General features: G+C 41.4%; 1 long non-coding RNA gene across 2 annotated transcripts; it reads right to left on the reverse strand.

Annotated features, from left to right (window-relative positions):
* Positions 1-3,663: 3,663 nt before the first annotated feature.
* Positions 3,664-11,885, reverse strand: LOC121720459. Of its 2 annotated transcripts, XR_006034554.1 has the most exons (5): positions 11,869-11,885; positions 7,313-7,330; positions 6,297-6,330; positions 4,838-4,903; positions 3,664-4,283 (listed from the first exon to the last, which is right to left on the reverse strand). It is a non-coding gene; the product is annotated as an uncharacterized LOC121720459 (long non-coding RNA). The 2 variants fall into 2 exon arrangements; XR_006034553.1 differs by lacking the exon at positions 11,869-11,885 and having other exon boundaries at positions 7,313-7,368.
* Positions 11,886-12,264: the final 379 nt, after the last annotated feature.

The following is a 12,264-nucleotide window of genomic DNA, read 5'->3' on the forward strand; positions in this document are numbered from 1 at the left end:
TCAAACATTCTTGCCGCTGTCACAGGGTTTCGACGTATGAGTCCACATTTGTCAGACCAGTCAAGATCGTCAACAGACATTTGTTTACCTTCTATTCTTAGAATAGAGTTTAGCATTTCAGGCCATCTCAAATCTGCAGAGCTAAAAGATGCAAAGAACGTGGGTATGGAGAGTTGTCTTATCATGGCAAATAAATCTTTCTGAACTGACATCCAGTATGGAGGTGTGCCACGAATTCCTCGTAAGAACTTGTATCCTTCGTCATTACGCAATATTTTACCCAACGACTCTGAGTTCAACAACATGTCTGGTGATGCGTCTTTCAGAGAGGAGTTGCCGCCACCTTTGCGTAATGCCACTGATACACCAGATACAACTTGATGCACCTCTGATATGTATTGTGCGTAAAAAATGAAGTCTGTGTTCTGTGCAAAACGCCCATCTGCATTCAGAATGCGTGTATTCAGGTACCGTGACAGACTTATTTTGGACTCTCTTTCATCATGGAATGTAGGTCCACCAGATGGATACAAAACAGGGAAACATTTTGCCTCGTTGGTTTTATCGGACAGCAACCTCACTGGACTGTTACCTTCACCTGGTGCCACATTAAGTATATCCTGAAAATTCTGATCAATGATCTCTGAACCCAGATCGACAGGTTGTAATGATGTATCTGACAAAAGCCCATTCTGGTCTTTGATATAAGTCACATCTTCCTCTGCTTGCTCTTCAGGAACATTGTCATCATCACTGTTAGCAGGTGTTTCCTGTTTGGTACTTTCCTCATGCTGGTCAGTGCCATTCAGAGAGTTTACCCATTCGTCATTCATAGTCACATCACCGTACCATTTATTGTTTGCCATCAAATACCTCAGTGCATTTCTGACACGATCAGTGTGGACGTACATGTACTCATAATGACCTTTATACGTCAACTTGCGTTTCAGTTTCACTCTTATCATCTTGTCATCACATTCATTTCTTGGGAGTATATTTGTCACACCTGCGTTATTAACTGGAACAGAGACGCAAGGACCATGGCAAGCTCTCTGGCGGCCTCGAGGTAAACACAACAGCTTCATGAAGGGAATGTGACGTGCAATGAGATGTTGTTCCAAAGAGTTCAGACATTTAAGTTCCGCTGGAATATCATCCAAATGCATGTTGTTGGTAACACTCTCTTCGGGAAGTTTTCCTCCAAGTATTTTACGATGACATGTATGGCAAATCCATAATTTGCTTGATGGACTATCAGACAAATGACATTTCTGATCACATTCAACATCACACACATGTAAATATTGCAATGTCATGCATCTATTAGCCAATGCAGCCACTTCTTCTCCTTTTCTTTCATAGCAATGTCTTTTACACTCAACCACTTGCTTCCTGAAGAGTAAACGGTGACATACTGAGCATACATATTCAGGACCACAGCTGACCTCCTGACGAAAATGATCAATAGCTAGGCCAATGTCTTCCTGTTTCTTCTGCCATATTAAACAACTCTCACGACTTCTTTTGATTTTATTTATACGGATGTTTTCATTTTCTTGATACTTCCTCTTGTTATGCTCTTTAATTTTGTTCTGGAATCCAATGTTTTTCTTGTATTTCATATGACTGTAATCACGGACAAGTTTCTGAAATTTGCTGTTTGTTTTATATTTAACTTTAGAATAATCACGGACAGCATTCTGATGTTTCTGGTTTCTCCTGTATTTGTCCTTAGAATAAGCACGGACAGCATTCTGATGTTTCTGGTTTCTCCTGTATTTGTCCTTAGAATAAGCACGGACAGCATTCTGATGTGTCTGGTTTCTCCTGTATTTGTCCTTAGAATAAGCACGGACAGCATTCTGATGTTTCTGATTTCTCCTGTATTTGTCTTTGGAATACTCTCGTACCTTTGCTTGAAAATCTGTATTTTCCTTATATTTCTTTTGAAAATAAACACTTCGGAATTTCTGAAATTTTGGATTAGTTTGATATTTTCTCTGAAAACGCTGAAGCACGAATTTCCTAAAGTCCAGATTTGTTCTGTATTTCTTTAGAAAATAGTCACGAGAGCACTGGCGCTTAGTCTGTTTGGCAAGCTCATCTTTCTGGTACTTATCTTTGACATATTGAACTTTTCTCTGTCTGTAATCATTATCATTTTGATATCGTTGGCGGTCTTTCTTTGCTTTCACATTTTCTGATTCATCGTTCAACTTTCTCTTTCGTGTTGACCTCAAGTTGTCATCAATCTTGACTGGCTGGCATGTTCCTGCACACGGCCTCCCTGCATCATTGTGTTGTACACATTCAACAACTTCATAATGATTGCCAGTGTGATTTAAATAGATCCAATTATCTCTACATGTCTGAGAGTCTATAGGTCTGTGCATATTCCATCTTCCATCATTGAAAGTAAATATAGTTGTTTGCAATAAGTCAGCAGCAGCAAAAATATCAATCTCTTTTGCCCATGAACCACAGTAGTAGATTCTTGATTTACTCACATAGTCCTGCACAGATGTGTATTCTTCCCTCAGATATGTTTCAAATTTGGCGCTGTTTCTCTGAAGGTGTTTCACGACAGCCCGTCTTATTTTCAAATGCTTGTCTTCATTGTGACAAATGCTTAAGGCTAGGCTACGGTAAAAGCAATTCCCGTCAGGTTTTATGCTTCTTATCTTACAGGGACATCCCATGTCATCGAGATCAGTGGTTGCCATTAGGCCTAAATCAACATTTTCATTTTGAAGATCTAAACATCTGCACAGTGCATCCTGGTCATGACGAGTTAAAGGTTTAAAAACCTGTTTGTGAAATCTTACATCACTTATAATGACATCATCAGTTGCCTGCAGATTACGCTTTAAAGACTGTTTGTGTGTTTCTACATTGACAAGAATGACATCGTCTGTTGTACTTTCATTGAATGACTGCTTATCCTGTTTGGTCTCTGGTTTCTTTACATTACACTCACAGCTTCTGTTTTCGTCCTTTGATGCACGATCTCTGTTCAGAGTTACACCAAATTCATGTACATACAGAGGTCTGCAAACGTTTTGTTGAACATCCTTACCGGGCACTCCTTTCAAAACATCACTGTAGAGTGTTCTGTTGCTTACATTGGAACGGGCATTTGTGTCTCGTTTTGTCTGCAACTGTTCTGTGCAATTTGTGGCATTTCCTACAACCTTTGGTGGCTTATGCAACCCACTTACAAATTCCTGCCGTTGGTACACTTTAGGCCTACCCTTCACAGAATCACTGTAGAGCGGACAGCAGTTAGCAGAGCTCGTTGTGCAGCTGGATGAGTCAGTCATCTGGGCGGTAGCATGAGTTACTGCTGTGACTCCAGTTACCTCAAACCGTGGTGTGCTTACGCCAAAAGATCGTGCAAAGTCATAAACAGATGTGATCAGGGCCTGTACAGAGCTGAAGTATGCAACACAACTTGTCCTCTGACCTTTCTGGTTGACGTTCCTGTTTGCATGTGAATCAACAAAGGCAAACCTTGCTCCTGCATTCACTATAGCACATGTATTAGCACAAATGGTTAACAAACAGCCATCATTGCTAAACAGTGCCCGCTGCAGTGCTACATCAAAAGGCATGGCAACATCACGCAAAGCATGGTCATAGTCATCAACGTGAATAAATCCAGTGTAAGATTCAGCAAAGTTTATTGCAAAATCACAATTCCACACTTCATATTGCCTAGGTAATTCAGACACAGCAATGTAACCCCTTCCATGGTCTCTTATTTTACCCTGTACGCTCATTGACCTGTATAGAACAGCTCCCTTAATCAAAACATCATCAAGATCTCCAGTTTCCCAGCTCCACACGTTCTTCATCTTGGACTTCAAAACAGCGGTCAAGCTGATGGCACCACACTGCTTGTTGCGCACATTTCCAAACCGTGAATCGCCTTGATGAAAGGACCCCATCAGCACAGATCTCTCTGGGAAGTCAACAGATTCATTCAAAGAACAACAATCAGTAGCATTATTTTCTTTCACATTACTTGACAATGAGTTTACAACAGAGTCATGGCACATATTCAGAGAGTTGGTAGAGTTTGTTTGAGAGTTGGTAGAGTTTGCTTGTATTGCGTCCGAAGACTGTAACTGGCATTGTAACTGGCATTGTAACTGGCATTGTAACTGGCAGTCCGAAGACTGTATAGCGTCCGAAGACTGTGTGTGGGCTTTTTTACGAGGACGCCCAACCTCGTCACAGGAGACCAAGTCAACCTGCGCCACCGGGGACCTCTTGCTCGGCACCTGTAACACAGAAAACCCATCATAAAGTTACCAAGTCTAACATACCATACTTCTTTAATAATTCCATCATTAAAGCAACTAATATACTCATACTTTCAGAACAGTAATGTAAATATATTTAGATCATAAATATTCAGCAACTTCTCAAAAGGAAATATGGCGAGTTTTCACATAGGTCTCCTTTTCTCAAGGTCACTGAGTACTGTTGGTATGAAACAAAATCAAAACAATCAGTTTTTCCTAGCTCGAGTTGCTACAACCAGCAGCTACCGGTAAAAACAAACATTTTCATTTTTTGTACCGACAATACTTGGTCACCTTGAGAAACGTAGATCTATGTAAGCACTCGCTGGATTTCTCCTTTAAATTAGACATGCAGCACATCCTTCATTAAAATCAAATACATTCAAAATGTAAGCGGCATATTTCAAGCAAACATAAAAACTACTGTAAATAAGAATTGGGAGAAACATATCAAATGTGTCCAACATTACATGTTTCCTATTAAACACTCATAATACATCAGGACAGATAGTAAAGCTCAACAGCCTGACCTCAGTGGACCTCAAGTCAGCCTTTCTCTTCTTGGCCGCCCTGGACCGCTTGCTTGGACACGGCATCTGCAAAACACACAGAAAACACATCAGAAATATCATACAGTTACCACTAATACTTTCATCAGTTCTGATAAACAGGCAATAACAATGTACATATTTACATCATAAAGACTCTTTAACTTCTGAACTTAAGACAGGGCTCTACATTTAAAAAAAAAAAAATCCAGGAGCACTTATGCGCCCAAGTTAAAAGATTTAAGGGCACAGAAAAAAATCTGGTTGCACAGTCGGTTCTGTACTTAACTTACACATAATGTAACATTGCACTGCAGCTAACAGTTAAACATGCCAGTACACCAATTGCGAACAATAAAAATGACTGACATACCTGCCTACTTTATTTTCAATCCGTTATATTTTTCTGCATTTTGTTAATGTAAAATAATTGCATTGGCGTAGCCCATTTGCATTTAGCCTGTATATCAAGTATCTTGCCAAATGTAATTTATTTATTTGTGAATCCATCCGTAGCAAATCCAAATATGCCTATGGTGACCTATCTGACTGCATACTGCCCACTACTAAAACCAGGACTAACGCCAATTTTCTTTTCCACAAAAACCAACATAGTCTAATCAAGGATATTTATATATTTTTTAAATATTTGCCTTGATGGGGGCAGTAGGCAAATGTTACTTTCAATTTGCACTTCCTGCTAGGGTAGGCCACACTGCATTTATCAAAAGGGGTGATATGTAGCTTTATAGCTATTATTAATCTGCTAAACAAATTAACATCTGGAGGATTGTTACATACCACTAAGCCTACACACAACTACCATGAAATGGAACATGTTGCACACATTTACAGCTACACCCTAGTTAGGCATACACATTCTTGACCTAAAGTACAAAGCATACGAGACAGGAATAAAACTAATCCAAGCTCAGGATGAGCAACTACGTGAGCATCTCTGTCCAAAGCCCAGCAACCCACTTCAACCTGCATCCCGGTATACAAATCAGACTATTAACCAAATGTTAGGATTAACTTCCAATACAGCAGTAATGTTTCCCTCTACACCTCTTAAATCCTCCTTCCTTGCTTTCATATGCATGCCACACCACATTCATCCATAACCCAAATAATACCACACATCACCACTGAAAACTACTGCAGGAGTCCCTGCAGTGATTCTCATGACTTTCTACTCTGAGGCCATAGAAATTACTCTGAATCAGCGCATATCAGTGTAATATACTAGTTTTTCTGTCCAGAACTGTAAGGCATTTCAATGCCATACACAAGGCCGAGCACAGCTGTAATTATTCCAGATCAACATATGGCATATTTCTTACTAGCATTACGGTTAAACATTTTGCAGGCAATGCAGCATAAAAGTTTCAAAATTTCCCTAGAAGTTGTACATAAAAGCCCTGAAACATTTAACACTTACCTTCAATTAACTTGCTCAAAAAGGAATCCAAAATCTGGAAAACATTTAACATATATAGTTTATGAAAGATACAAACTTAGCATTTACAATTACATAGATATGTACTTTGAGCTTACAAACGAGTGATTTTGCTTGTAATTGTAAAAGAGTATTTTAGCCGTAACCTACGAATTCATAGCTATGATTTTAGCAGCCTCGGTCACATTCCACCCAAACAAGACCAATTTAACCTAGGATAACTTCACATCCTCTGTTTAAGATCAATTAAATTACTTAATTTGTTAAGAATTGTACATAGTTACCTGCCTTTACACACGGTGTACATGAAACGGAGCCATACATTTGTTTAATCAACTCCTACGGGTTTGCTATGTTCTCCCGCAGCTATAATTTAGCTGCTAGAAGTCTGTCTCTGATTTAGCAGAGAATGTCTAAATGGGCTCTGCTAACATTAAGGTTAACTTGCATTCCAAACGGCTTTCAAGATCAGACATGACTCCAAAACTCAACCAAGGTTATAGTACCGAAAAACGTTTTCCAACACAGTTAGAATCTATTCAAAAGGAGTTCAGTTAACGTTACCACAAAGTTAATTGCTCACAATCAAACGTGCCTAACAACGTTAGCCTGCATCATGGCGTGAAGCATCATGCCAGCATGATGTAAACTTAATTCGACGATACAACGTATTTCATGAGATAACGGCCAGTTCTCAACACATTGCCTGCTTCCATAGGATAATATGTTTTATGTAACGTTAGGCTATTAAAGTTACTAATTCATTTTTACACAATTGCTACCTTTCCTGTCTGCCTAACTTTAACGTTAACGTTTGTCGTTCATAGTGTGACACTAAAACGTTAGCTGCTAACACATTTAACAAAGATGGCTCTCCAGATGCACCTCAGCTAGACATATTTTCATATTTTTGTGTGCCTATTCTGTTATAAGTAGATCAAAACCAAATATACAGACATATCAATTCATTTTCTGGAGACGTTAACTTTGCGTCTTACCTCGACAGTTGTAGTCAGCTAAAAGAAAGATGGTAGATGTCACAGACGAGATACGGGATGATACTCGTCACAATAAAAGTCCCTACTTCATTTGCCATTCTCGACATCAAAATATTTCCACACAGAACACAAAATACATTTGATGGAAAGGTTAGAGATTACAGATGATAGGTTAAAAAACAAATATCACCATGAAACTTAACTACCATGAAACGTATTACTATCATAAAAAACATCATTGTTGTATTGCAAGTTTTCTGAAATCTCATATCCAGACTCAGCAAATCAGGCAATATCTGCATAAAATGTGGTAGGCCTAATTTGCATGATTAAAAAAAAGAAATGTGAATAAAGGATAAAGTCAGACAAAAAAATTTGTATTTTATTGACATTACATAGGCTCCAACATTTGGTAACAGTCACACCATTATTGCACCCAACATATATCTGAAAACACATCTGATTGAAGCTGTATCGTAACCAAACTTAGTATACAGACTACTGACCCAATCAGGAGGATGCTCAACAAATCTGGTGACCTTTGACCTCTAGGGGGCGCTGTAATTAAGAAACATGCCTTTTGGCCTGTAGCTGCTGTTGTGCTTAGAATTAAAACGCACTAGTGGTGTCTGGTAATACTGTTGGAGGTCCTTAGGCCGACCCAAGCCGACTTGTGATGTCATCGTAATTGATTCGGCCGCCATATTGGATTTAATCAAAAACACGTACACGTTTTTGCAGGTCACAAATTTCAGCGGATCCTCACCAAAATTGGCAGAGACCATCTACAGACCATGCCTGATGAGTGCATTGCTTTCTGGAACAATTGACAGAAGCATTGACCTGTACCAGCCAATCGAAATTTGCGGTGAAGCCGTCAAACAGGAAGTGATTTCATATCTCAGCAACGCTTTCATGTATCAAAACCAAATTTAGTACATGTACCTCAGACCCCATCGGGAGGACGCTCAAGAAATTTGGTGACATTTGACCTCTAGGGGGCTCCGTAATTGACAAAAATGCATTTTGGCCAATAGTTGCTGATGCGCATTATTTTGCAATGGAAGTCAATGGCAGCCCATAGAACCGTCTGGTAAAAAGTTATACAATTTTGCACACTAATTGGGGACAGTCCAATAATTCATTTCACCAAGTTTCATGCCGGCACCTCAAGTGCTCTAGCGCCACCAACAGGCCAAAGTTGGACTTGTGTTCACGGACGTAACCTTTTGACCTGTTGACCCGAATGGCAAAATGAGGTATTATTGGAATCCTTGGGCCAAGCCGAGTTCAACACACCCTATGACGTCAATTTTTGACCTCTGTGTTTAAATCACAGCAAGTGTGATCATATCTCAGTCAATCTTTTATTTTTGATGTGAAACTGATGACAGCAAGTTCCATCTAGTTCATTCTAATGTGTGTGCGCAAGGGTGGGACGGGGTGGGATGGGCAGGGGCGGTTGCGGCGGTGGGCTGGCTGGGGGAGGGGGCGGCGACACTCAGCCCTGGTTCAGCCCCACAAAATCAGTTATGTTTTGATGTGAAACTTGACCTTGTAACTCAGCCAATCTTGGGTTGTATGGCATGGAACTTGCTGTGACTGCTTAATGCTATTTGTCTGATGCAACGGCATTGACTTACATGGTTAATCTGGCCTGCTGAACTCACTGCTTGGCCCCCTCATTGCTGCTTGCAGCTATATTTATTGGGGGCCAAGCAGCGAAGCTGCGAAGGCACCCATTGTGTTTCTATCTTTTCTTATTATTATTATACCTTCTTCCGTCATTGAAGTCAATGGCAGCCCATAGAACCGTCTGGTAAAAAGTTGTGAAATTTGGCACACCGATTGTGGACAGTCCCATGATTAATTTCACCAAGTTTCATGTCGGCTCCTCGAGGGCTCTAGCGCCACCAACAGGCCAAAGTTGGACGTGCGTTCACGCACGTAACTTTTGACCTGTTGATCCAATTTTGAAAAATGAGGTACCGTTGGAATCCTTGGACCAAGCCGAGTTCAACGCACCCTATGACGTCATTTTCCGCCATGATGGATTTTCCGCCATATTGGATTTTAGTGAAAGTGAAACTAAAACTTCACAGGTCACAAATTTTGTCCGATCGTCACCAAACTTGACACACATGCTCTTCAGACCAAGCCGCACAAAAGTTATCACTTTTCGTCTTCGGAACTCAAACCGTTTGACCGTAACAGCCAATCGAAGTTTGCGGCGAAGCCGCCAAACAGGAAGTGAGCTCATATCTCAGCAACCCATTCATCTGTCATAACCAAACTTAGTACATGTACTCAGGACCCAATCAGGGGGACGCTCAAGAAATCTGGTGACCTTTGACCTCTAGGGGGCGCTGTAATTAAGAAACATGCCTTTTGGCCTGTAGCTGCAGTTGTGTTTAGAATTAAAACACACTAGTGGTGTCTGGTACTACTGTTGAAGGTCCTTAGGTCAACCCAAGCCAACTTGTGATGTCATCGTAATTGATTCGGCCGCCATATTGAATTTAATCAAAAACACGTACAAGTTTTCGCAGGTCACAAATTTCATCTGTTCTTCACCAAAATTGGTAGAGACCATCTTCAGACCATGCCTGATGAGTGCATTGCTTTCTGGAACAATTGACAGAAGCATTGACCTGTACCAGCCAATCGAAATTTGCGGCGAAGCCGCCAAACAGGAAGTGATTTCATATCTCAGCAACGCTTTCATGTATCAAAACCAAATTTAGTACATGTACCTCAGACCCCATCGGGAGGACGCTCAAGAAATTTGGTGACATTTGACCTCTAGGGGGCACCGTAATTGACAGAAATGCATTTTGGCCAGTAGTTGCTGATGCGCATTATTTTGCAATAGAAGTCAATGGCAGCCCATAGAACCGTCTGGTAAAAAGTTATACAATTTTGCACACTAATTGGGGACAGTCCAATAATTCATTTCACCAAGTTTCATGCCGGCACCTCAAGCGGTCTAGCGCCACCAACAGGCCAAAGGTGGACTTGTGTTCACGGACGTAACTTTTGACCCGTTGACCCGAATGGCAAAATGAGGTATCATTGGAATCCTTGGGCCAAGCCGAGTTCAACACACCCTATGACGTCAATTTTTGACCTCTATGTTTAAATCACAGCAAGTGTGATCATATCTCAGTCAATCTTTTATTTTTGATGTGAAACTGATGACAGCGAGGTCCATCCAGTTAATTCTAATGCGTGCGTGCAAGGGTGGGGCGGGGTGGGATGGGCAGGGGCGGTTGCGGCGGTGGGCTGGCTGGGGGAGGGGGCGGCGACACTCAGCCCTGGTTCAGCCCCACAAAATCAGTTATGTTTTGATGTGAAACTTGACCTTGTAACTCAGCCAATCTTGGGTTGTATGGCATGGAACTTGCTGTGACTGCTTAAGGCTATATGTCTGATGCAACAGCATTGACTTACATGGCAAATCTGGCCTGCTGATCTCACTGCTTGGCCCCCTCATTGCTGCTTGCAGCTATATTTGGGGGCCAAGCAGCGAAGCTGCGAGGACCTCATTGTGTTTCTATGTTTTCTTCCCTATTATTATTATTATTCCGCCATGGAAGTCTATGGCAGCCCATAGAACCGTCTGGTGAAAAGTTTTGAAATTTGGCACACTGATTAGGGACAGTCCCATGATTAATGTCACCAAGTTTCATGATGGCACCTAGAGCACTCTAGCGCCACCAACAGGCCAAAGTTGGACGTGCGTTCATGCACGTAACTTTTGACCCGTATGGCCGATTGTCAAAAATGAGGTATCGATGGAATCCTTGGACCAAGCCGAGTTCAATGCACCCTATGACGTCATTTTCCGCCATGATGGATTTTCCGCCATATTGGATTTTAGTGAAAGTGAAACTAAAACTTCACAGGTCACAAATTTTGTCCGATCGTCACCAAACTTGACACACATGCTCTTCAGACCAAGCCGCACAAAAGTTATTCCTTTTCGTCTTCAGAACTAAAACCGTTCGCGCGTAACAGCCAATCGAAATTTGCGGCGAAGCCGCCAAACAGGAAGTGAGCTCATATCTCAGCAACCCATTCATCTATCATAACCAAACTTAGTCCATGGACTCAGGACCCAATCAGGGGGATGCTCAAGAAATCTGGTGACCTTTGACCTCTAGGGGGCGCTGTAATTAAGAAACATGCCTTTTGGCCTGTAGCAGCAGTTGTGCTTAGAATTAAAACCCATTAGTGGTGTCTGGTACTACTGTTGAAGGTCCTTAGGCCGACCCAAGCCAACTTGTGATGTCATCGTAATTGATTCGGCCGCCATATTGGATTAAATCAAAAACACAAAAAAGTTTTGGCAGGTCACAAATTTCATCTGTTCCTCACCAAAATTGGCAGAGACCATCTTCAGACCATGCCTGATGAGTGCATTGCTTTCTGGAACAATTGACAGAAGCTTTGGCCTGTACCAGCCAATCAAAATTTGCGGCGAAGCCGCCAAACAGGAAGTGATTTCATATCTCAGGAACGCTTTCATGTATCAAAACCAAATTTAGTACATGTACCTCAGACCCCATCGGGAGGACGCTCAAGAAATTTGGTGACATTTGACCTCTAGGGGGCACCGTAATTGACAAAAATGCATTTTGGCCAGTAGTTGCTGATGCACATTATTTTGCAATGGAAGTCAATGGCAGCCCATAGAACCGTCTGGTAAAAAGTTATACAATTTTGCACACTAATTGGGGACAGTCCAATAATTCATTTCACCAAGTTTCATGCCGGCACCTCAAGCGCTCTAGCGCCACCAACAGGCCAAAGTTGGACTTGTGTTTACGGACGTAACTTTTGACCTGTTGACCCGAATGGCAAAATGAGGCATCATTGGAATCCTTGGGCCAAGCCGAGTTCAACACACCCTATGACGTCAATTGTTGACCTCTATGTTTAAATCACGGCAA

The sequence above is a fragment of the Alosa sapidissima genome, chromosome 10 (assembly GCF_018492685.1).
Source record: "Alosa sapidissima isolate fAloSap1 chromosome 10, fAloSap1.pri, whole genome shotgun sequence".
NCBI classification, from domain to species: Eukaryota; Metazoa; Chordata; class Actinopteri; order Clupeiformes; family Clupeidae; genus Alosa; species Alosa sapidissima.